The sequence below is a fragment of the Phyllostomus hastatus genome, unplaced genomic scaffold (assembly GCF_019186645.2).
Source record: "Phyllostomus hastatus isolate PE091 unplaced genomic scaffold, TTU_PhHast_1.1 phas_contig_80, whole genome shotgun sequence".
Classification (NCBI taxonomy): domain Eukaryota; kingdom Metazoa; phylum Chordata; class Mammalia; order Chiroptera; family Phyllostomidae; genus Phyllostomus; species Phyllostomus hastatus.
Genome location: NW_025333960.1, coordinates 459,105 through 485,761, shown reverse-complemented (window position 1 = coordinate 485,761; position 26,657 = coordinate 459,105). Strand labels below are relative to the sequence as shown.

The window sequence follows — 26,657 nt, the reverse complement described above, 5'->3', positions numbered from 1 at the left end:
TAATCATCATATGGACAAAAAAAAAAAAGGAGTTCTATGGAAAGTAACCTCAGAGGATGATCTGATCACAAATTCCTAACTGGGTAGGCCATGTTGGGTGGCCATGCACCAAGTCTGCAACTTCTTTAGTGAAAAGTTTTAAGCCAGCCCTGGCCATTGTTCTTGTGCATCTAGGTTAACACAGCTTTGAAATGCCAGAAATAATACCCCTCAAAGGGGTAGAAATCCTAAAAAGAGGATTTCTCTTCTCCCTCTTGTTAACTATCCTGTAATCTAATGTTTACCTTGCTTTTTCCAATCTTCCATATGTCTTCTCCATAATTTTCAAATACATGAAAGAAACTGCAAAATTGTTATTTTCCAAAGCATTGATGTCTAGCTCCCTGGCCTAGAAATTAGTTTCATTAGTTTGGCCCAAATAATTCGTAAACATTCTCTACATACAGGTTTGGATGTTCTTATGTCTCAATAGTACAGAGAGTATTATTTAACAACAATGCAAGTACAGAGGGGTGCTCCTGGCTCTGCAGGGCATTTCAGAGCCCAAAAAGACAAAGTTAGGCTCTGCACGAAGCTTCAGAGCTTATAAAAATCCAAATACTGGGCCTCATATTATGAAATTAATGTTTTTATACATCCTCACTCTTCTGCCATCCTGTACTGTCAATGTCTAATTCACTTCTGTGTATCACTCTGCTACCATCAGTACAGTCATTTTCAGTTTACTAGAAAGATCACACACATTGGCATCAAACACTTGGTTCAAATGCCTGCACTGCCACTTACTCTGTAAGTTAGGTCAAGTGACCTGTGATGGGTTTGTTTCTTATCTGCAAAATGATGAACATCTTTCAAGTCATTTAAGTGAGGACAAATGGAAACTATCCAAAGTGTAATACAGGATTACATTTGGTGCTCAGGAAATATGGATGCCCTTTCTTAACCTGATGTAAGTTTGTGATATAACCACTGTCTTGTCTCCCACTACTCACAGTTCTCCCAGGGAAAGCCCGTTCCTAGAGTAAACTTTGTTCATCTTGACTAGCTCAAGGCACATAACTACTTCGTTGATTATCAGGGCCTTCGAGAGAGCGACACTAATAACACTAATGCACGGCCCGGTTTAAGTTGGTCTTCTCTCCGGCCCCCCGCTTTCGCCCACTTCGTTATTACGGGGGAACCACAGGATGGCTTGGAAGCTTCAGGTTCTGGGCTCAACATGGCGCCGTCCTTCTCCTTGCCAGAGACTCAAACATGGAGACAATCATAAGGGGCAGACATGTTTACCCCACGTGATCCAAGCCCAGGCGTGAGGCTACCCGAACGTGACGCAGGGTTGAGGCAGGGCTCCTCCCTCACACCAGACGTCTAACTCCTCGTGACAGGTACTTCCGCTCGGGGCGGTGGCGGTGGCGGAAGTGGGAGCGGAGCTTGAGTCTTGGCCATAAAGCCGGAGGCGGTGGCCGCATTGGTTTTGGAGTCCTAGAGAGCGGCGAAGCGATCGCTGGGATCGGAACTTGGGCTCCTGTCCCTGTCTTCGCTAGCGTCTCCTTCTTCGTAGGAGTCCTCGTGACACTCCCGGCCCGGTGCCCCCAGCGGAGCGGCTGAGGTAAGCAGCGGGCCCAGCCCGGCTGGCTGCCTGGCCCCATCCCCCTCTTCAGCTCCTCGGTCGCCAAGGCCTCGCGTCATCTCTTTCTTGGTCAGGCTCTGCGTCCAGAAGGGGCCCGGCGGGGAAAGGCCGCGTCGCTCAGGGCCCTGTAGCAGGCCCGGCCTGGGAGAGTTCAGAGGTCGCCGGCTGTGACCTCTGGCCCTGTTACCAACCTGGGGCCGGTAGTCACGGACCCATTATTTGTTGGTGGAGTTAAGACCGGAGACCCGGGAAGGATTCCTGACTTGGGTGGCCGCAGAGCGCTGGAAGCCCTGTGCTCACTGCGGGACGCGCTAGCCGGTTGCTTTCCTTGGAGTAGCGAGCCGGAGAGTGTTGGAGCCGATTTTCAGCTGCTGTGTCGGGGGAAACCAGGCGCCACCATTCGCGCGGGCATTGGTGAAATCTCCCAGGTCTGAGCCACGTTTCCATCTGTTCAGTTGAACAGCCTGACTCTTTTAGTGCATAAAGTTTCCTGACAGCAACTGAATCAGAGCGGTGAGGCAGGTCACATGTACGGGGCTGGCCTCAAACACTCGTATACATGTGACATGCCTCTGGCTCTGGGAGGCAAGGAGCTTTTTATCGTAAACATGTTATAGTAAATCCTGAAGGAAGTTTTCCAACACTGGGGGAAAGACTGGTTGGCTCTGGAACTGTGTGTGGGAACACGAGTCGGGGACTTCTTACTGCATAATGGTTCCTAAAATTGGGAAAATTGAGAATAATAATGCACTTAGAGTATGCTGGGCAACGTTGAAAGACCTTCACACAGGTTATATTTAATTCTCAGAACACCAGTTATGAAGTATTATTATTGTGCCCATTTGTAGATAGGGAAATCAGAAAACAGAGTTTAAGTCATTTGTCTAAGGCCACACTGCTACTAAGTTATGGAGCAGAGATTCAAGCCTAGGCAGCCAGACTCCAAAGCACTATACTCAGTCTGAGGGTTGTAATGCTTTCAGATGCCCCTAAAGCTTGTGGTTTATCTTTTGGCACCTGGAATCTGCCTCTCCCCCTGTCTCTGCTAACCTTTTTTCCTAGTGATGTCTTTTGAAAGCCTCCATTGATAACATTAGTTCTATCTTGAAGCCATAAAATAATCCCATTTTAGGTTGGACTTTTAACACGTCTTTTTTGTAGTGCAATGCCAATAAATTAAAAGCTCTGGAATTCTAGCAAAGTACTTAATTGAGGTTTGAAAAATTAGGTTACTTAAATCTTTCGTCAAATGAGGTAAGTCTGGCAATCCTGCCATGTCATCCTTTCCTAAAATCTTAGTACATAATGCCCAGTCGTTGGTTCTTCCTGTTGAAAATACTACATTCTCTCTTTGGTTTCCAAAAGAATAGGCTCTTGTCTCTTGTGACTTAAGCAGCATATTAGCCTTATGTCTGCTCATTCATGGAATAATAGCCTTCTATTAGTGTGTTTCTCTCTTCAGACTTGGGAGAGATTGTTCAGATTTGAGTGTAAGAACTGCAAAGTAAGTTGTAAGTACTTCTGAAGGTACTGTCCAAGCTCAAGCTTAGTACTCACAACCCTGTTGTATTCTTAACTTTGCTACCCAGCCTAATGTATTTACAAGAGGGGACCCCCAAAAAACAGAATTTGCTTAGGAAATTTATGTATGCTTACAAGTTTAAACTTCAGTCACCTTCAGAGTATTCTCCATTTGAAGCAATACACCTATCGAGACTTTTTTCCTATGCTCAAAACAGTTTTTGAATGCATCAATTTTGATGCCTTTAGTGCTTCTGCCCTTTTTGGGGGGGGGGGCGTAAATTTTTTCTCCTCTTCCACATTGGCAAAACATAGTTGTTTGGAGGGAGATCTGGTGAATAAGGAGAGTGGGGCACGAGAGTCATGTACTTTTTTGTTCAAAAGCTGCTGAGCACCTGATGTGGTGTGTGCAGGTGTATTTGTAAATCACCCATATGAAATGGGCAAACAAGCTGAAAGAGTCTTAAAAATCACTGAAGCTGAATGTAGCCTCTCACATCAGCATCAGCTGGTACACTGATACAGATGGGTTCCTAGGACACTCAGCTAGCAGGGGAAGCCTGTATATTACAAGGGGTGTGCCTTACAGAAGATAATTCTGGTTTTTGGAGGTATCCCCTTGTAAGTGAGTAGTATGTATGGTAACCTTAAATAATATATAAGTATAGAGGAGAGTAATGATAAGCACCTTTTCATTTATTCATCAAATGTTTCCAGTATCTACCTTGTATCAGGCATTGCTGGATATTGACTCAGCGATACAGGTATTTTTCCTGTCCACAAGAAATTTAAAAATAGTGAGTGACCATGGCCAGGCATTATGTTGTGGAATTGCTTGGTGGTACAACTTGAGTATTTTGAAAAGAGGAGTTGTTTCTCATCTCTACAAGTGAATTCATAATAATCCAGTCGAGTGTTCTGGCTAACTTGAAGGCTTTGTTACTTTTAACGACGTTTGTATGGTTTGCTCTTGAAGAGATCATGGAAGAGAATATTAGGGTTTCTAATTGCTCATGTCTTTTGAAGAATAGCCTTTTGCTTCTCCTTTTTCTCTGGTAGCATTTTCTTGTTTTCACAGGAGGTATTTTAGTTTATGTCCTCCCGTTAAACACTGCAAATGCTAGCTGTTGCAGTCCTCTTTGAACAAAGGCACATTTGGCATGTTGGATTTTTTTTCTTCAGATGAAGAAGAAAGTTTTAAAGTAGTGCCTGCCATTCACAGAACACATGTCATCCTAGATAAAACCTATGTCACCCAACTCCCACAACTGTTCTGGCTCCCTCTTTAAAAGGGGATCTGAAATTGCATTTATGGTAGAACTATATGAGTAAACAGACAGAAGGGTGGAAGGTAGAAGGCACTCAAAAATAGTTCTTTTCAGTATATTCTTCCGGGTAATTGTTAGCAACCACTTGGAACAGTATTTTTATTTTTTATTTTATTTTTGCCCCCACATGTTATAATCAAAGAGCATTGCTTTATAGTGAAGTGTATCTTTAAATTCAATTACTGATCTCACAGCCAAGTAAAGCAAAAAGATTTTGGTTATTTGATTAGCTTTTAATAAATCTCCAAAGACCTCTGCACTAGTAACATTTTTGCCCTTACATTTGACATTAGCTTTTTTTGTTCACAAGATGTAGCAAACCCAGACCCCAGATCACACATGTATGACAGTCATCTTATGTACTGTTCCTCTCTGAGCTTTGACATACTTACCATTATTTCTGTGACAAATTGTCTAATGCTCTATCTATGTAATTCAGCGTCGACCAGATATTGGACTAAGAGTTACAGGCAAGGCCTTCCAGGTAGGTAAGGAGAGGAGTCCTAGTAAGACTAAAGAGTGGTTCCCCTTGGTACTGATGTCATTCTCTGAAGGAGATTGAAGCTCTTGAAATAAACTGCCTCCTTCCCTTTTGCAGCTACTGACTTTCTGCTGACTCTTATCTCCCATGTAACATTGCCATTGTATTCTCAGGCATTCATCACGTGTGTTATCACTTATATATTAATACCATCTAATAGATCTCTGTTAGACTAGATAGACAGATGTTTATGCTGTCTGCAGTTTGCTGCAGCAGCATTCTGCAATGTGTCTATATCTTGCAGTTATTTAACATCACATCTTCCATTTTCTGCTTTTTCCTTCACACACATGCATTAAATACAGAAAAAGAGTTTGCATTTATGTTTTAAAACTTAATGGTGAGCCCTGGCTGCCGTAGCTCAGTGGATTGAGCGCGGGCTGGGAACCAAAGTGTCCCAGGTTCGATTCCCAGCCAGGGGACATGCCTGGGTTGCAGGCCATAACCCCCAGCAACAGCACATTGATGTTTCTCTTCCTCTCTCTCTCTCTCTCTATCTATCTATCTATCTATCTATCTATCTATCTATCTATCTATCTATCTCTATCTCCCTCCCTCCCTTCCCTCTCTAAAATGAATAAATAAAATCTTAAAAAAAAACCCCAAAACTAGATAATTACATAAAATGTATTGACTGGAAAATCAATACAAAAAAAAAACTTAATGGTGATTGTGGTAAAAGTGATGTGGTGGGTGAAATCAGAACAGGCTTTTTAGCAGTTTTTCTCACTAGTTTCAGTTTTAATACTCCAGGCTGTGATTTCAAAATCAAATTTAAGAATAGCTACTTGCACAATGTCTCTTTGGGGAAGGAAGAGATCTTGGGTGTTGGTTACAATGGTGATATACAGAACTGATCTTGTTTGTGTGAAGATGCAGTCTTTTTTTTTTTTTTTTTAAGATTTTACTTATTTCTTTTTTAGGCAGAGGGAAAGGGAGAAAGAGAAGAAGAGAAATATCAATGTGTGATTGCCTCTCATACACCCCTTTCCTGAGGACCTGGCCCACAACCCAGGCACGTGCCCTAACTGGGAAGCGAACCAGCGACCCTTTGGTTTGCAGGCAGGCGCTCAGTCAGGGCAAGATGCAATACTTAATGCAGAGGACCTCAAGCTTCCCCTAGGGCTCTCTGTTTTGGTGATGTCATCACTGCTGTGGAGATCAGTCTGACAGATTTCTTTTGTCCATTTTCTGATCTCTTAGGACTGCTTTATGTTAGTACAGAGAAAATGTAAGGAAGCATGTTAAGGAAGGACTTGATTCCTGGGCAGTTTTATGAATTCTGTAACCTTGCTTGGCTCTCAAATGTGCTTCTGCTCTTTTAAGTAAAGAGCTATGTCTTACTGTTGGCTTTCCTGGAGTTATCCAGCACAGTTCAGGAATCCTTTAAAAATTACATTGTGGTACATCTGAAACTAATTGCAGAATAATAATTGAATGTAGACTGTAATAGGAAATTTTTTATTGTTTTCCTATTGTCCCAATTTCCCCCCTTTGCCCTCCTCTGCCCTTCCCACGCCCCACTCCCACAGTCAATTCCCGTGCTGTTGCCCATGTCCATGGGTCATTCATGCATGTTCTTTGACTAGTCCCTTCCCCTTCTTTATACCATTATCCCTCTCTCCCATCCTCTCTGGTCACTGTCAGTCTGTTCCATGTTTCCATGTCTGTGGTTCTATTTTGTTTGTTAGTTTATTTTGTTCATTAGATTCCTCCTACAGGTGAGATCATACTGTATTTGTCTTTCACCAACTGGCTTATTTCACTTAGCATAATATTCTCCAGTTCCATCCATGCTGTCGCAAAAGGTAGGATTTCCATATTTCTTCCTGATGTGTAGTATTCCATTGTATAAATGTACCACAGTTTTTTGATCCACTCATTTACTGATTGGCACTTTAGGCTATTTCCATCACTTTGCTATCATAAATAGCACTGCTATAAACAGGGGTGCATAAGTTCTTTGGAATAGGTGATTCAGGATTCTTAGGGTTTATTCCCAGCAGCTGAATCTCTGGGTCAGAAGGCAGTTCCACTTTTAGTTTTTTGAGGAAATTCCATTCTGTTTTCCACAGTGGTTGCACCAGTATGCATTCCCACCAACCACTGCACTAGGGTTCCCTTTTCTCCACATCCTCTCCAACACTTGTTTGTTGATTTTTAATGATGGCCATGCTGACCAGTGTGAGGTGATACCTCGTTGTGGTTTTAATTTGCATCTTTCTGTTGGCCAGTGATGTTGAGCATCATTTCATATATCTATGGGCTATCTGTATGTCCTCCTTGGAGAAGTGTCTATTAGTCCTTTGCCCATTATTTAATTGGGTGGTTTGTCGTCTTCATGTAGAGTCAGATGGGTTCTTTATATATTTTGAAGATCAAACCCTTGTCCGATATATCATTGGTAAATATGTCCTCCCACACAGTTGGTTCCCTTTTCATTTTGATGATGGTTTCTTTAGCTGTGCAGAAGCTTTTTAGTTTGATGTGGTCCTGCTTATTTAATTTTTCCTTTATTTCCCTTGTCTTAGGAAATATATCTATGAAAATCTTGCTATGTGGGATATTTGAAATTTTACTGCCTGTGTTTTCCTCTCAGATTTTTATGGTGTCATGACTTATGTAAGTCTTTTATCCATTTTGAGTTTATTCTGTTGTATGGTGTAAGTTGGTGGTGTAGTGTCTTTTCGGTGCATATATAAGTCCGGATCTCCCAACACCATTTATTGAAGAGGCTGTTTTTACTCCATTGTATACTCATGCCCCCTCTGTCAAATAATTAATTGACCATAGAGACTTGGGTTTATTTCTTGGCTCTCTATTCTATTCCATTGATTTATGTTTCTTTTTTAAAGTGTATTTTATTGATTATGCTATTATAGTTGTCCCAGTGTTTTTCTCCCGTTTATCTGGCCTCTGCTTGGTACCCCCATTCCTTTCGGTAGTACCCCCTGCCCCTTTAGTTCATGTCCATGGATTGTACGTAAAAGTTCTTTGGCTTCTCTATTTCCTATACTATTCTTAACCTCCCCTCATCTATTTTGTACCTAATTATGCTTCTTATTCCCTGTACCTTTTCCGCATCCTCCTCAGTAGTAACCCTCCATGTGATCTCCATTTCTATGATTTTATACCTGTTCCAGTTGTTTGCTTAGTGTGTTTTTGTTTTTCTTAGGTTCAGTTGTTGATAGTTGTGAGTTTGCTGTTATTTTACCTTCATAGTTGTGATCTTTTCCTTAGAAAACTCCCTTTAACAGTTCATATAATAAGGGCTTTGTGATGATAAACTCCTTTAAGTTTATCTTGTTTGGGAAGCACTTTACCTGCCCTTCAATTCTAAATGATAGCTTTGCTGGATAGAGTAATCTAGGTTGTAGGTCCTTACTTTTCATTAGTTTGAATACTTCTCGCCATTCCCTTCTTGCCTGCAAGGTTTCTTTTGAGAAATTGGGTGACAGTCTTATGAGAACTCCTTTGTAGGTTAAGTCTCTGCTTTTCTCATGCTGCTTTTAAGATTAGTTTTTTATCTTTAACCTTTGGCATTTTAATTATGATGTACATTGGTGTGGTCCTCTTTGGGCCTAACTATTTTGGGACTCTCTGAGCTTCCAAGACTTGCATCTTTATTTTCTTTGTGGGATTGGGGATGTTTTCTGTCATTATTTTTTCCAGTAAGTTTTCAGTTTCTTTCTGTCTTTCTTTCTGTCTTTCTTTCCTTCCTTCCTTCCTTCCTTCCTTCCTTCCCATTACATTTATTTATTTTTAGGGAGAAGGGAAGGGAAGGAAAAAGAGAGGAAGAGAAACATTAATGTGTGGTTGCATCTCACATGCCCCCTACTGAGGACCTGGCCAGCAACCCAGGCATGTGCCCCCAGTGGAAATCAAGCCAGTGTCCCTTTGATTCACAGGCTGGCACTCAATTCACTGAACCATACCAGCCAGGGCAGTTTTTAATTTTTGCTCTTCCTCCTCTCCTTCAAGCACCCATATGATTCAGATGTTGGAACATTTAAAGGTGTCCCAGATAACTTTATAAGCCTCTCCTCATACTTTTGAATTCTTGTTTCTTTCTGTTTGTATAAAATGTTATTTCTTCCTTCTATTCCAAATCATTGGTTTGAGTCCCCTCTTTCTTTTCTTCACTGTTGGCTCCCTGTATATTTTTCTTTTTTCTTTTTGATTATACTATTACAGTTTTCCCAATTTTTCCCCCTTTATTCCCCCCTCTGCTTTCCCCCCCAACTCTCCAGCATTCCCCCCACTTAGTTCATGTCCATGGGTTGTACATACAAGTTTTTTGAGTCCTCTGTTTCCTATACCATTTTTATCTCTCCCCATCTATTTTATACCTACTAATTAATGGTTCTTCTTCCCTGTACCTTTTACCCCCATTCCTGCCTTCCCCCTCCCCACTGAAATCCCTCTATGTGATGTCAATTTCTCTGACTCTGTTCCTGGTCTAGTTTGCTTAGTTTTTGTTTTTGTTATTTTTCTTTTCTTTTAGGTTCATTTGTTGATAGTTATGAGTTTGTTGTCATTTTAGTGTTCATATTTTTGATCATCTTTTTCTTAGATAAATTCCTTTAACATTTCATATAATAAGGGGTTGGTGATGGTGAACTCTTTAACTTGACCTTACCAGGGAAGCACTTTATCTGCCCTTCCATTCTAAATGATAGCTTTGCTGGATAGAGTAATCTTCAATGTAGGTCCTTGCCTTTCATGACTTCAAATACTACTTTCTAGCCCCTTCTTGCCTGCAAGGTTTCTTTTGAGAAGTCAGCTGATAGCCTTATTTATGGGCTCTCCTTTGTAGCTAACTCTCTCCTTCCTCTTATTTCTTTTAGGATTCTCTCTTTATCTTTAATCTTGGGTGACTTAATGATGATGTGCCTTGGTGTGTTCCTCTTTGGGTCCAACTTCTTTGGGACTCTCTGGGCTTCCTTGAATTCTGGAAGTCTATTTCCTTCCTCAGATTGGGGAAGTTTTCTTTCATTACTTGCTCAAATAAGTTTTCAATTTCTTGCTGCTGTTCTCCTTCTGGCACCCCTATAATTTGGATATTGGAATGTTTCATGTTGTCCCAGAGATTCCTCAGGCTCCCTTTTTGAATTCTTGTTTCTTTATACTGTTTTGGTTGGCTGTTTATTTCTTCCTTTTGTTTCAGATTGTTGCTTTGAGTCCTGGTTTCTTCCTATCACTGTAGATTCCCTGAATATTTTACTTTATTTCATTTTGGGTATCTTTCATTTGTTTTTTCATTTTTTGACCAAGCTCGTTCAGCTCTGTGAGCATTTTGATTACCAGGGCTTGAAATCCTCCATCAGATAGGTTGGCTATCTCTTCATCACTTGTTCTCTTTCTGAGGCTTTGCTCTGTTTTCTCATTTGGGCTATATTTATTTGTTTTGGCGCACCTGTAAGTAGTAAGGGGGCAGGCCTTAGGTATTCACCAGGGCAGAGCAACCCTCTTTGCTGTGTTGTGGCACTGCCTGTGGGGGAGGGGCCAGAGAGAGAACAATGGGGCTCATCTGTTCGTCTCTGGTGCACTTTACACTGGACGGCTGGTGTGAGACTGGGAGTTTCTCTCACTGTGTCAACTGCCATCGTCCACAGTCAACTCTGAGTCAGTTTCCCCTTAAGTCAGCCCTGCCCGTGCAGCCTGCTGCCTCACTGTAGCCAGTCCCACCTGCCCAGTCTGATGCCTTGCCTCGGTTTTTTTGAGCTGGTCCACTGTCTTACTGGTCTGTTTGGTCTGGTTGACTGTTTCTTTAATTCCGTGGTTGTCGGAGTTCCATGCAGTTTGATTTTCAGGCACTTCTGATTGTTTATTGATTTTTAGATTGGTTGTTAGATTAGTTGTGTGAGGAAGCAGAGGATTTCTCCTACCATCTTGGCCGGAACCCCCCTGTATATTTTTCTTTATTTCCCTTTGTATAGCCTTCACTTCTTCATTTTGTGGTCACAGTCAGTCATTTCTCTGAGTATCCTGATCCACCAGTGTTTTGAACCCTGCATCTGATAAGTTGGCTATCTTTTTGTTGCTCAGTTCTTTTTCTGGAGTTTTGATCTGTTCTTTCATTTGGGCCATATTTCTTTGTCTCTTCAATTTGTAGGCACATCGGTTATGTTGTAAAGGGCAGAGCCTAAGGTATTTGCCAGGGAGGGCAGACCACCTTGCTCAGTTGTGGTGCTGTATATGGGTGAAGGGTCAGAGAGAAAACAGTGCTGCTTTCTTGGCTCTCTTCCTGCTTTTAGTTGCTTCTCTCTCACTTCCCCCATGCGACTGGCACCTTTCTAGCTGCTGCCTTGGTGCTGATTCCCCAAGTACATGGGCTCGTGTATGTTCCAGGATCCTGTGGGCCCCTCAAATGGATTCTTCTGAGAGACTGGCCATTTCATCACTGCAACCCCCACAGGTGTTTACAGCCAGAGGTTAGAAGGCTTTATTTTCTTGGTGTTGGAACCCTGTGTTGCTCAGTCTTTCCTGGGCTGGGATTTCTCAGTCCTCAGTGTTACTCCCAGTTTTTATCTGCACTGTAATGTGGGACCATCTGGTCTGCCAGCTACTGCATTGCCACGTGTCCTCTCTGCATCAGCTGCCCATCTCCACCCCTCCAACCAATCTGGATGAATGTTTATTTTTTAACTCCTTGGTTGTTGGACTTCCATCGTTCCATTTTCTGGCAGTTCTGGTTGTTTTTTATTTTTAGATTATCCTTTTGGAGGCAAAGTGTATCTACCTACACCTCTATCTTGGTTGGAATCCGATCTGTTCTTTAAAATTTTTTAAAAATTGCAATGCAAGTAAATTGTGTTATCATTGGCTTTCAGTCTTTCTGTGCGATGTAAAAAAGTTTTGTTTCCATTTGACAAACCTCCCACAACTATTCTGGCTCCCTCTTCTTTAAAAGGGGCAAACCTTTTACTTTGAGTTATTTGAGAATACATAGCAAGACCTCTATATATTAACCTTTAAAATAACCCAATGGTAACAACATACACTATGAAAAATAGTGCCTATTATACAAGGTCTGTCCCGAAGGTATCCACCATGTAATATGAAAAATAGAGAGACATTTATTTATTTATTTTTAAAAATAGAATGTCAGCTTTTTTAAAAAGATTTTATTTATTTATTTTTAGAGAGGGGAAGGGAGAGAGAAAGAGAGAGAAACATTGATTTGTGGTTGCATCTCACATGGCCCCCACTGGGAACCTGGCCCACAACCCAGGCATGTGGCCTGACTGGGAGTCAAACCTGTGACCCTTTGGTTCGCAGCCCGTGCTCAATCCACTAAGCTATGCCAGCCAGGGCGAGACATTTATTGAAGAAGACACAATAGGCAAGAAATATTGTACATAGGATAATGATGCCTCAGTCCCCTTCAAAGTAGGCACCTTGGAACTTCACATAGTCCTCCCAGTTGTCATCAGCTGCCCCATTGTACTTTCCTGAATCTCATCAGCAGTCTGAAATATCTTCTCTTTTAGAGATGATTTCGATTTTGGAAAAAGCCAGAAGTCGCAAGGTACCAAATCTGGTCTGTAGGGAGACTGAGTCACCTGGGCGATTTGATGTTTTGCCAAATAGCTCTGATCAAGACATGATGCATGGGCAGTGCCTTGTTGTGATGAAGCTGCCAATCTCCAGTTGCCCATAGCTGGGGCCTTCTGAATCATCCGTATAGTTGCCTTGGAGGAATGTTCAAGCTTAACACAAAGTTTGATGGAGATTTGTTACTCTTCTTGCTCAGTCATTTTGAATGCAATGCATATGCTCACTCAGTGGGCCTCCCACTCCCACTGACTAGTATAGTGAGGTCATCGTTGTTTATGCATGCACATTCCAATCCATTCTCCTTGATTGCCACGTTACATTGATGTTACGTAAACCATTCTCGCTATATTAATAGTGGACTTTTTCTGGACAGACCTTGTATATGGTATTTAATCAGTTTACCAACAATTCTCTGTGCACTTACAGATCTGGGCATCCCTGAAATAATTCTCAGTCATCTGGGCAGCCCACAGGTTAAGAGCCACTCTTAAATTCTCTGACCTGTGCCACTTAGTTGATGGTTGTTAAAGAGTGTTACTATTTTGTAGAAATCTTTGTACACAATATTTATCTTTAAATGCTTTTTTAGTATTTGTGTAATGCTTAAATCTGCATAGGATTTCATTTAATACTCATGGCAATTGTATAGGCTTAAAGGATAGCCATTTCTGTATTTGTGCCTGATATAGCTAGGCTGGGTACTCAGGTAGCCCACCTACTAGAATGCTAATCTAAGTCCATGTAGCTTGTGTTCTTCCTGAAGCACTATCCTGCCTTTTTGATTATACATGATTGGAATAAAGGTCTCAGTGTTTGTTTATAAAAAATGTATCTTTCTGCCTTGGATGGTATGGCTCAGTGGACTGAATGCAGGCCTGCAAACCAAAGGGTCGCTGGTTTGATGCTCAGTCAGGACCCATGCCTCGGTTGTGGGCCAAGTCCCCAGTGGGGGGTGCTCGAGAGACAATCACACGTTGATGTTTCTCTTCCTCTCTTTGTCCCTCCTTTCTCCTCTCTAAAAATAAGTAAATAAAATCTTAAAAAACAATTAAAAATTTAAAACATGTATCTTTCTCCCACTACTTTATTTAAATGACATTTCTATTTTTCTGTTTATTAAATCTGTCAGTTCTTGTGGGGGGCTAAATAGGAAAATAAAGAAGTAAAAAAAAAATTGGATTTACTACCTAGATGAAGATCAAGATATTAACTGGTTATTTTCTTCCTATGAATGTATTTTAATACCTTTAATGAAATTGAATAAAAAATTTGATGTGAAAATTTAACTGGGGAGGGGACTGGACACTCTTGACTCCTTTGATCTAAACTGGAGATTATCTCCTGGGATCATGTGACTAGCCGTATCTTTCAAATGTTTAATGGCAGTAGGTAAAGAACCTGATGCATCTAGTTCGAAAATAAGGTTTATTTGCTGTAGTGACACTGGAGAAGCAGAATGTTGCCTTTATTTTTAAGTAATTTGTTATTTCTATATTTTAGTAAACTTTGAATTTGAAGTAGAACATACATACATGAAAATACACAAATAAGTGAACATGAAACATTTCCATAAACTCAGAAGCCCCCTTGTGCCTCCTTCAAGTAATTATCATCCCCTTCTCCCAGGGTAATGAGTCTGCTGATTTTTAACACTATTAATTTTGCCTGATTGGGACTTTGTATAAATGGAATCATACACTATGTACTCTTCTGCATCTGTTTTTTGTGACTCACTGTTCGTAAGATTTTGTGTTGAGTGTAGTTGTAACTCCATTTTTGTTGCTTAGTAGTATTCCATTATGTAATATACCATAATGTATTTATTAACTTATTGATGGGCATTTGGGTAGTGTGTAATTTATTGCTGTTGTGAGTACATATTTCCTTAGGTTAATACAGAGGTGTGGAAGGCTGAGTTTTAGGCAGTGTATCTGTATTCTTTTGCCAGGGCTACAGGAACATATACCGCAGAATGGGTGGCTTAAACAATGAACATACATCTTTTTGTAATTCTGGATGGTAGAAGTCTAAAATCAAGGTGTCAGTAGGGTTGGTTTCTTTATAAGCCTCTCTTGTTGGCTTGCAGATGGCCATTTTCTACCGGTGTTTTCATAATGGTCTTTCCTCTGTACATGTCTCTGTTCTAGTCTCTTTTTCTTACAAGGACATTAATCATATTGTTTAGGGTTTACCCTCATGACCTCATTTAATCTTGATCTCTTTTAAAGTTTCTGTCTCCAACTAATACAGTCACATTCTGAGGTATTGGGGGTTAGGACTTTAACATTTGGAATTTGGGGAACACAGTTTTCAGCTCCTAACTGTATCTATTACACTTTGGTAGTTATTGCCAATTTTCTAAAGTTGTACCAGTTTATACTCCTGCCAGCAGTGTATGAGAGTTCCATGTACTTGACATTTTTGCTAACACTGTTATTTTCTGTTTCTTTTGTTTTTGCCCTTCTGGTAGGAGCCTGTTTCTTTATGGCTCCATTTGGTACCAGAATAGACAGCCCTTGCGGATGTGAGGAGGTTGTCATTGGAGCAAAATTTGTCATAGTTTGAGAGCAAATGCTTCTGAAAAGCAGAATGGCTTTCCCTGACTGGTGTGGCTCAGTGAGTTGGGTGTCCTTCTGCAAACCAAAAAGGTTCCTGGTTCAATTCCCAGTCAGGACACATGCTTGGGTTGCGGGTTCAGTCTTTGGTCAGAGCACACAGGAGAAGCAACTCATCAGTGTTTCTCTCCCTCTCTTTCTCTCTCCCTCTCCCTAAAAAAGAAAGGAAGGAAGGAAGGAAGGAAGGAAGAAGCAGAATGGCTTCAGTCATAGTGAGCTGTTAGCCCTTGATAGTTGTTCTTTTTTTTTTTTATATATATATTTTTAGAGAGGGAAGGGAGGGGGAGAGAGAGAGAGAGAGAGAAACATCAATGTGCGGTTGCTGGGGGTTGTGGCCTGCAACCCAGGCATGTACCCTGGCTGGGAATCGAACCTGGGACACTTTGGTTCCCAGCCCGCACTCAATCCACTGAGCTACGCCAGCCAGGGCTCATAGTTGTTCTTATGGATTAGTTTTTGCCTTGGTACTCTGAATCTGTTGCTAGTGGTATAATTGGCACCAAAATATCACCTGTGGGGGGTAAACCTAGCCATAGTAGACTGTGCTTTCATTTAAATTCTTTTAGTCTGACACTTGAGTATGTATTCCCTAACATACATGATAGGAGTAATTCTCTTTTGAATGTTCTCACTGATAATTTAGATATTAGGCGGTGTTTTTTGGTTGGAATATTATTACATGACTTTGTCTCTCCCCTGTTTAAATTCCTTGAGGGCAAGGATAAATCATTATTCTAGGATGGATCTTGAAATATTACTCAGTCAACTTAAAAGATACTGTCCAGTTCTAACTTTGCACAATAAGTTACTGTTTGTAGCATATCAGTTACGGTTCTAAGCCACTGGTTAGTATGTATAGCTTTCTTGAATGATAAACTGTGTTCTCTGTTCATTTGACAGATTTTTATTGTGTGCTATAGGAAAACACTGCTGGCAACTATGGGGAACATAAAATGAAAAGCACAGGAAGTTTAGGAATAACTATGAAGACAAAACAGATGAGAGTCATAAATATAGCTTGAAGAAAATGCTAGATGTAATCTAGTTAGAGGTGGCTGGATTGAATGGGTGCTGAGTGGGTTTTTGGATAAATTGATTTGCAAGGGAGACTTGGGAAAACCATTATAGTTGGAGTGAAGGTATAAGCAAATGAAGGAGGTAGGGAAATGGTAAGGCAGATGAAGAGACTGCAGTATTTCCAATTTGGGAGTGACTGTATGTATGGGGACCAAACGGGAGGAGGAAGGGAGAGATTGGCACTTGAATGCCATGTTTAGTGGTTGATATTTAAAAATATCAGCCAAAGTGATGTTTCACTGGATAGTGCCAGGATAGGATAAGTTTTGGTATCCCAATATGAATGAGTAATGGCTTTGATGTTTCTTAAAACTTATCTAAAAAAAACACACATTTAGAGAATGGTGAGGCTAGGCCCAAAGTACAAGTGTTACACTTAAACCTTCAAAGATGTGCTTCCTCTGCAGTGCCTTTAGCACATGTTAAAAGTGTAGAAGCTGGTTTGGGGAATGGGATGGAGGAGAGAGCAGTTAGTTGGATTTTTCCTTTAGCCAGCCAGCCCATTGTGGGCTCCTCTTAGTAATTTATGGGCAGTATGTGTTTTACTAGCTAAGTGTCTGAGATGGTCTGGGGTTGATGTCAGAAGCTTTTAAGCTGTTGAAAATAGTTCTGTGTAACTGTTTTTCTAGGTATCTGCTTTTCAGTTTGTGATACCAAAAAGAAGGGGGGAAAAGGCACCATCATCCTGGCCTCTTACTAAAAGAAGACTCTTAGCTCTTGGTTTGGTACCTGCATTTAGAAATCTTGAATACAGTGGGAGCATCATCCCTCAATCTATTGGTCTAGACTATGAAGTCCTCTGAACAAAAATTGCTTTCCTAGGAACTTGTTTCTTTATGAAAGTTTCCTTAGTTTTTTTCCCTCCCCACATGAATGTGATACCTGAAATAAAGTATATTTGTAAACAATCTCTTTACATTTTATAGAGCTCAACTGTTAGCTTATTTTTCAATTCAAAGTTCAAACTAAGCAGAATTTGAGTTTTCACCATCTTTTTTTCAGATGAGAGAATGGCCTGAAAGGACATGCTTGCTACTGTGGAGTCCTGGAGTAGTGGAACTTGGACTAACACTCAGTATTCTCAGTTGACAGGTTTCTTTAAACCAAATAGTGGTGAGAAGAATAGGAAGAATAGTATCTTCTATATAAAATGTATTGTTCATTTTTTTTCAAAGAAGGATGCTTTGATTATTCTGTTTCTTTTGAGTTGTAAATTTCCAGGCAGTGAATTTTCAAACATTATCAGACTGAATAGGCTGAGTTATTCTGTAGTAACAAATAAACTTAAAATGGCAGGAAACAACATAGGTTTATTTTTTGCTTATGCAGCATGTTTAGTGTGGGTGTCTAGGGGCTGTACATTCTTACTCCAGATGAAGGAGCAGGTACAATATGGAATATTGTCGGTGTTCTTGACAAAGTCGGGGAAAAAAACTATTGGAAGGTCTTGCTCCTTCAGTTAAATGTCCCAGCCCAAAAATGATGTGTCACTTCTGCTTACAACACACTAGACAGAATGAGTCACATTGCACAAGAGACCAAGAAGTGTGATTCTACCGTGGACTTGGAAAGCAGAGTTGGAAATATTTGAGGAAATGGTACTAGTCAGCTGGCAATTTATTTTTATTTTTTATTTATTGATTTTAGAAGGGGGAGAGAGAAATACTGATTTTTATTGTTTCACTTATTTATGCATTCATTGGTTGATTCTTTATGTTTCCAGACAAGGGATTGAACCCACAACCGTGATGTATTGGGACAATGCTTTAACCAACTGTGCTACCCAGCCAGGGCTTGGCTGGTAATTTAAATGCTAAGAAAGCTGCCAGGCTACTCATCATCACTCATAAATCACCATTCTGTCCTAAGAAACTGATTTATTTATTTATTATTTTTTAAGATTTTTATTTATTTTTAGATAGGGAGAGAAACGTCAATGTGGGGTTGCCTCTCACATGCCCCCCACTGGGGTCCTGGCCTGCAACCCAGGCATGTGCCCTGACTGGGAATCGAACCTGTGACCCTTGGGTTCACAGGCCGGCGCTCAGTCCACTGAACCAGGTCAGCCAGGGCCGATTTCTTTTAAATGATGTCCGATAACCTCAGTTCATGCAACTTGAAATATCCTTTGCACGAAGTGTGAATGAAATGATTGAGTCTGAGCCCTCCCTTGCTTTCCATAATTTCAATGTTGGAATCATATAAGGCCTACTGTCTTTTGTCCTGGCCAGGTGGCTCGGTTGGAGCATTGTTTCATATACCAGAAGGTTTCAGGTTCGATCCCCAGTCAGGGTACATGCCTGGATGGTGGGTTCGATCCCCATTTGGGACTTGTATGGGAGGGGGCCAATCAATGTTTCTCTGTTACATTGATGTTTTTCTTTCTCACTTATTCTTTCTGTAAAATCAATTAACATATTCTCAGGAGAGGGTTTAAAAAAAAGCTTCATGTGTTTTTACTGGTTCCTCAACCCCTCTCCTCTACTATCCTTTTTGTAAAGTACTATCATAGTGTTAAAGTACTTCTTAGTCCTATTCCTTCCCTGTGTTAAAAAACAAAAACCAGCTGCATACATTTTAAAGATCTTTATGGCTGTATTCAAAGTTTCAAGATTCAGGCAGCATCCCATCTAGCAGACAGAAAGAAGCTCCAAAGAGCTGTACAGAATTACTTTCAAAAGGAGGAGGGGGCGGGAAAAAGAAGTAAACTACCAAAGAGTGGATTATTTGTGGTGAGGACATTTCGGGGATGGCAGGGGCCTGTCAAGCAGATTACCTCACTAGTGCTGAACAGGTAATTCCATATTGACTAGTTTAAGATTCCATTTCTGGGGGCAGCTAAAACTGTAATTTAGTCAAGTGTATTTATTTCTCAGTTTGGTGATATGAGGCTTAGTACAAGTGACTTCATTTTAGGCTTGTTGTCTCTTTTTTTAAACACTTGTCCACAGAACTTGATGTTTTTTCATACCCTTTGGGTTGTGGCCTCCACAAGTTGTCTAACTAGTCTTTCTGGTTTTGCCCTTTTGATGCACATCCTGTATTACCCTGAATTGCTTTACTTACCTTTTCCATGCCACGCTTTATTCCTTGCTCCCTTTATCTTCATTTCTTAACTAACTCATGTATCACTAGCTCCATTTTAAAGCTTTTCTTGGCCACTTAAGCACATTCTGTTCTCACCTTTCACTGAATACATGTGAGTTCATTTTATATATGTGTCTTACCTACCGTGGGAGAGGATCCTCAGGGTAGATCCTAGACTGATTTATCTGTTTTTCCCCAAAAGTTTCCAAGAACTAAGAAATACTCCCAAGTGGCTTTTGATAGATTCATGTATACATGTGTCTGTTGTTCCCTGGCTGAAAAACAGAAATACCTATAGTAAATTTTTCACGTTATTATTTGAAATCAGTGGACTACTGGTCAAGACAGAGGAGTAAGTAAATACTGTGTTCGTTTCTTTTCATGGCTGCATCAAAATTACAACTAAGTTATAGAAAAACTACTCTAGTCAAGCACCTGAAGACTAGGTTAACAACAGAACTCCTATAACCAAGGATATAAAGAAGCCACCTCAAGACAGGTAGAAGGGGCTTCTACACCTATGAGTGGCAGTTATATCTTGGCAGTAGAGATCTTCTCTGAGGAACAAGGGATTCCAGCCCCACACCGGGCTCTCTAGCCTGGCAAAACGAGTCCCTAGAACATCTGGCTGTTAAAATCAGTGGGGATTACATTGGAGATGGAGGGCTGTACACCGAAATGTCCTCTTAAAGGGCCTGCACACAGACTCACAATGGTCCAAAGCTCCAGCAAAGGGACTGCAATTTGAAAAGTGTCAGGGACATACGGTAAAGTGAATCTTCTAGCTTCAGATCAAGGGCTGGAGGGGAAGCCGTCTCCTGGACTGAACTCCCGACAGGCACCGTTGTTCCTTTGTTGAGTTCTCCCACTACCCAGCCTGCATGCCCAGGTGGGTACCAAATCTGGGTCTCCACCACCTTGCCTAACACCTGGTTCTGTTTGTCCCACCCTGATTGATGATTCACTGAGACCCAACCCAACTCACCAGTGGCTCCAACCTATTTCGGTAGTGGTTCCTTACAAGCAGCTGACCTTGTACCCTGCTGTGGACTTGCCTAAAATCTCAAATGTCCACAAACCCCAAATAAGCAGCAACCGGCCTCCATATTTTTATTGTGTGCATACATACACCTTGTACCTCTTATTGAGTGCCCCCAAGCCTGGCACTAGTGACAGCTGATGGTGACAGCAGCTACAAACGGCAGATCACTTTGTACCTAGGTCAGGAACAGTCAACAGCTGATTCGTTGGGGCCTGCAATGGAGCCCCTCTCAAGAAGTGCCAGAACCAACACACCTGTGGGCTAGTTTCAGACCACAGCAGAACACCACCCAATTAGCTCCAAAAATGACACACCCAAAGGTGGACTCAACAAGCATCAGAGCCCCACTGAAATGAGTCTTGCACAGTGGGGTCAGCCCCAACCAAACAGCTCATCAGCTGTAGTCTCAGCCACTCCTCACAGCCCATCAGCCTGAGGCTCAGTTCCACCCACGGATGTGCAAACAACAATCAAGGTTATAATAGGAGAGCTCACACAGCCCGTACTAGGGACACCCTTGGAGCAGCTCGCTCAGTTGACCAGGGAAACTGGGGCACTGGGCTGTACAGGACACTTACTACATTAAGTTCACTATGCCAAGGCTGGGTGATGTAGCATATCTACATAGTACATAGAAACAAACACAGGGAGGCAGCCAAAATGAGGAGACACATATTTCCCAATTGAAAGAACAAGAACCAAATTCCAGAAAAAGAACTAAATGAAATGGAGGCAAGCAGTCTATCAGTTATACAAAAAAAAAAAATAGAAACTATAAAAAAAGAAATAGAATACAGTGACTGTAATGGAGACTATGTTAGATGGAATTAACAGCAGATTAGATGAACCAGAGGATTGAGTTGCTTTGGAAGATAAGGGAGCAGGACATCCCCAATCAGAACAGCAAAAAGAAAAAGAATTTAAAAAAATGAGGGTAGTTTAAGGGGCCTCCAGGACTGCATAAAGTGTAAGGACATTTGAATCAAAGGCATACCTTTGATTCAACCTATTTGGAGAAATGAAAGAGAAGTGACAACTGACATCACAGAAATATAAAAAATTATAAGAATATTATGAACAATTATATGCTAACAAATTGGGCAGATAGAAGAAATGGATATACTTCTAGAACCATACAATTTTCCAAGACTGAATCAAGAAGAAACAAAATCTGAGTGGGAAGTACCTACTAATGAAATTGAATCAGTAATTAAAAAAACTCCCCAACAAACAAAAATCCTGACCAGGAGCCTTCACCGGTGATTTTTACCAAACATTCAAAGAAGAAGTGATGCCTGTCCTCAAATTATTTGTAGGGAAGTCTTCAAACTCATTTTATGAAGTCAGCATTACCCTGTTACCAAAAAGCAAAGACCTCACAAAAAAGCAAATAATAGAGCCAAAATCCCTGGTGAACACAGATGCAAAAAAATCCTAAGAAAATATTAGCAAACCAAAATCAGCAAATCATTATTATATGAAATATTAAAGAGACTTAAGAAAAAGAAGATCACTACAGTGAACATTAAAATGGCAATAAATACATAGCTATCAACAGTTGAATGTAAACAAGAAACTAAGGAAACCAACAGAACAGAAACAGAATCATAGATATGAGAACATTGGGGTGGTGGCCAGTGGGGAGGGGTTTCTGGGAGAATGGAGGAAAAGGTGAAGGGATTAAGAAGTACAAATTGGGCCCTGGCAGGTGTGGCTCAGTGGATTGAGTGTGGGCCTGTGAGCCAAAGAGTTGATAATTCAATTCCTGATCAGGTCACGTGCCTGGGTTTTGGGCCAGGTCCCCAATTAGGGGTGTGCAAGAGGCAACCGACTGATGGTTCTGTGACACATTGATGTCTCCCTCCCTTCCCTTCTCTCTGAAAAGAAATAAAATCTCAAATAAATGAATAAATAAAGTACAAATCGGTAGTTAGAGAATAAGCAGGGGGATGTTAAGAGCAAGTGTACGAAATGGAGTTGCCAAAGAATTTTTACGCATGATCTATGGATATTAATAAAGGAGGAAGGATAGCCAAAGGGAGTGGGAGATTGCTGGGTGGAAGGAGGCAAAGGGAGAAAAGTTAGAACAAGTGCAATAGCATAATCAATTTTAAAAAAAGAAAAAAAAATTTTTGCCCTGACTGGCACAGCTCAGTTGCTTGAGCATCATCCTGCAAAGTGAAAAGTCTCCAGTTCAATTCCTAGTTAGGGCACATGCCTGGGTCTCAGGCCTGGTCCCTGATTGGGGTGCATGCAAGAGGCAGCTAATCTATGTTTCTCTCCTTCTCCTCCCTCCCTCCCTTCCCCTATCTCTAAAAATAAATAAATAAAATCTTTTTTAAAAAATAAAAGAATTTTAAAAGGAAAAAGGGAAGTTAGTGTACCAGGAGCTATAGGATTGAGAGGCATTTGTTGTGAATTACTAAGCTTGAGTTCCCACTTCTGAAAAATGCAAGTAGTATGATTAGCAGTCATACAGGTGCTTTTATGTTTCAACTTTCTTTGGCTCTTGGTCATACTGCAGTGACTTTTCCAATATCCTAACTGGCAAGATGACACCATCAGAAACTTAAAGGTCCCTTTTGGCAGTTTCAAAGGTCTTGCCTACAATAAGTTCTGCTCATTCACTTTTTTATGAGGGGCAAGGGTGACCTGTTGTTAGGTCTTTAGTTTCCTAAAATGGATTTGGTTTAAATTACAGAAGCAATATAGAAGTCTTAAAGTCAAATAGTTCTCTATGATCCTTTTGGGTAATCTGTTTATTCTTTCATAATTACAACACATGCCATGGGAAGTTTATTAACTATACATTTTTATATTTAAATGTATCCGCACACATGGGTAGGTATTTGTAATTTGCTTTTAAAAATTTCACTGTATACGCTAGATATCTTTCCTTATCAGTACATACTGTTATTAATGGATTTGTAGTATTTATTTACCACTGTGTAACCATCCTCTAAATGGACAAATTACTTATTCCAACTTTTAAACAAATTGTTTAATGTTTATCATTGTCCTCTTATCTGGTCACTTTCTTAAGATGTAGTAGTTATACATACTTAAAGTTTGGTTTTCATTGTCATACTGCCACGTCAAATATTGGCATTTGTAGTTGGAGAATTTTATTTATATAATTGCCAATTGTTAGTTTTCTTAACGGTTGTGAATTTAACTAGTTCAAAAAAGTTAAATGATGCCTTGTTTAACATTTCCATTTCTTTGATAAATTAAGCTTTTAAACAGCATTAGCTGTTTATCTTTCTTTTGTGGCTCTCTAAAGCCCACAAGTAAGGTGTTTTTTTTTTTTAACCTGAACTGTCTATTTATTTATATTTAAATATTTTATTTATTTTTAGAGAGAGGGAATGAGAGGGAGAGAAATATCAGTGTGTGGTTGCCTCTTGCACACACCCTACTGGGGGCCTGACCTGCAACCTAGACATGTGCCCTGACTGGGAATTGAACCAGCGACCCTTTGGTTTGCAGGCCGGTACTCAGTCCACTGAGCCACACCAGCCAGGGCTGAACTTTTTACATAGCAAGAATATTGACCTTTTTTTCATGTTGTCATTGTTCCTGGCTTACTTCTCTCGACTTGGTTTGTTTGATGTTTTGGTAGTGTAGAAATTTTTCTATAGCCCCAACTGTGAATTTGTTCTGTTTTCTTGGTTTCATATTATACTTACGCCTTTCCCATCCCCAGGACAATAGAAACATTTTTTTCTAGTACAGAGCACATTTGAAATTCTGCATGATGTGATGCCAGAATCTTTTTTCAAATGCATAGTTGTCCCAGTATTTCATTATATTGTCATCCTTCCCCCATGGATTAGATATTTACGACATACTAATTTTCCACTTTCATGTGTCTTTTTAAAAACTCTCTTGTTTTGTTCTTTGTCTTTGGGACAGTACTACTATCTTATTTGCTTTTGCCTCATCATATATTTTGAGAAGTTGGGCAGCTTTCCATCTTGCATTGAACTCTCTTCAAGTTGCTTCTGATTAAATTGGTGTTCTTTTTCACTATGTTGTACATCTGAAACTAATAAAAATAATTTTTAATGTAAACTGTAATTGAAAAATAAAATTAAAGAAAACAATTAAAAATTAATTGGTGTTCTTTCTACCCCTTGTTCTGGTCCCTTCATCAGTTTGTCTGGTATCAAGAAATTTAGATGAAGCCTCTTCTAAAGTGCCCTGGCAGAGGCAAGAAACTAAATTTTCCCCTTACTTCTCCTGTATCCAGAACAAATACAGTTGCTCATTCAGTCAGTAGGTTTTTTTGAGCATCTACCATGTCTCAAGCCTCATGTGATGCAGTAGCAGTACAAACAGTAGAAAACCTGGTTCTGGACCCCTAGGATCCTTGCTTGGGTTGGTGGGGCAGTGGTACATATCTTCTTATTTGTTTTAATCCTCACCTGAGGGATATGTTTATTAATTTTAGAGATGAAGAGGGAGAGAGAGAGAAATACTGATGTGAAAAATATTAATTGGTTGCCTCCTGTACATGCCCTGACCAGGGATCAAATCTGCAACCTTTTGGTGTACGGGACCACGTTCCAGACAACTGAGCCACTGGTCAGGGGTGGTACATATCTTTTAATCCTACTTTGTGGTAATGGATTGAAAACTATTTTGGAAAGCAAGTATTAGATTTTGGTTTTGGGGTTTTTTTTTTTTGTTGTTTATTTGTTTTTTCCTTTTGGCACTGCCGGACTATTTATCATTGTTGTACCCCATACATTGGAGTCATCCTTGAATTCTTCCTTTCCCTCACCCCCCAAAATCCATCAACAAATCCTATTGATTGCACTTTGTAAATATTCCAAATCTGTGCACATTTCATCTCTGTTGTCATCCTTGTCCAGGCCATTATCACTACTTACATACTTTAAAAACCTAACTTGCCCCACTGCTTCCACTGTAGCTTCCTTCCTAATCATTCTCCACACTGAATCCAGTGACCTTTTTAAAAGCGTAAGTCACTTAACCTCCCTACATCTGTCTCAGTTTCCTCAACTGTAAATGGGGAATATAACAGTATCTACCACCTGTAGTTGTATGACAGATTAGATAATAAATAAACAGCATTTAGTGTGAGACTTATAATAAGTGCTCAGTGAGTGTTATCTTCAGCCACTCTTCCCCCTTGTCTCACAGCTACAGTGGTCTTCATCCTCTTCCTTCAACATCCTTCCATCAACACCCTGGAATGTTTTTGCCCACGCTTTTCAAAGGGCTGGCTCCTTATCACTCACATCTGTTTAGATTCCCCAGAAGGCATGTATCACTACATCACATTACCTTATTTCCTTTTGAGCATGCAACACAACTTGAAAGTAGTGTCGGTGTTTGTCCTTGTACTTCCTGTGTCTGTCCCCTTACACATAAAACTTCACCAGATCTGCAGGGACATTTTTCCACCAAGGAGAAACCTGGTGCCAATAGAAGGACAAAGGATGATGCAGCCTGGGCGATGTAGTCATTGCCATTACTTCTATGCCACACTCATGGGAAAGTTACCTGAGTGTGAGCACCAAGAGGAAAAAACTAACACTTAACCTAGATCTAGCATCCCATGCTGGAACTCCAGACACAAGAGAGGAAGAGTAGAGAGAGGAGAAAAATGCCGGCGACCACACAGGATGCCATGGTGGTAGAAGAAGCACAAGTGTTAGGTTTTATGTTCATGAAGCTTTTTAAAGAATTTCGGGACTTCCAGCAAGATGGAGGAATAGGTGGACGCACCATGCCTCCTCGCACAACCAAGATTAGAACAACAATAATTTACAAACAGAATATCACTCAGAACTGACAGGATTTATCTGAATGGAAGTCAGACAGCCAAGAAGTTGAAGTAAACCAGTACATCCAGACTGGCAGGAGACGACGAGCCGGGCGGGCGCGGGGCTGGCACGGGTCGGCGGCGCACGGAGGTCGGGGAAAATTTGGCGCGAAATCGGCGCGACAGCCATCGGGGCGCAAGAACGCAGCGGTGATCCCTGAGTACGCAAGCTGTGGCTGGCGGACCCTGTGGGGCAGCGATTGTGGACCAGGGCAGAGCTCACAGCCCAGGATACCAAGGAAGGGCCTAAGCCCGGGAGAACTAAACTATTGCCATTATCCCCTCCCGCTCCCGCCCCCGCCCACACATATAACGTCACAATCTAGCGACCAGGGTGCCCGCCCTGGTGAACACCTAAGGCTCTGCCCCCCACTGTAACAAGAGCGACCAGAGACAGGGAAA

General features: G+C 40.9%; 1 protein-coding gene across 3 annotated transcripts in view; it reads left to right on the top strand.

Annotated features, from left to right (window-relative positions):
- Window positions 1-1,385: 1,385 nt before the first annotated feature.
- The window catches only part of RAB7A (RAB7A, member RAS oncogene family), an 87,017-nt gene continuing 61,745 nt past the window's right edge, over window positions 1,386-26,657 (top strand). For 2 of the 3 annotated variants that reach the window (XM_045849956.1, XM_045849957.1), the window contains exon 1: window positions 1,386-1,609. The gene's annotated coding sequence lies outside the window, so the exon portion shown is untranslated. Of the gene's footprint in view, window positions 1,610-2,036; window positions 2,059-26,657 lie in introns of those variants that run through there. The other variant, XM_045849958.1, reaches the window with a different exon arrangement.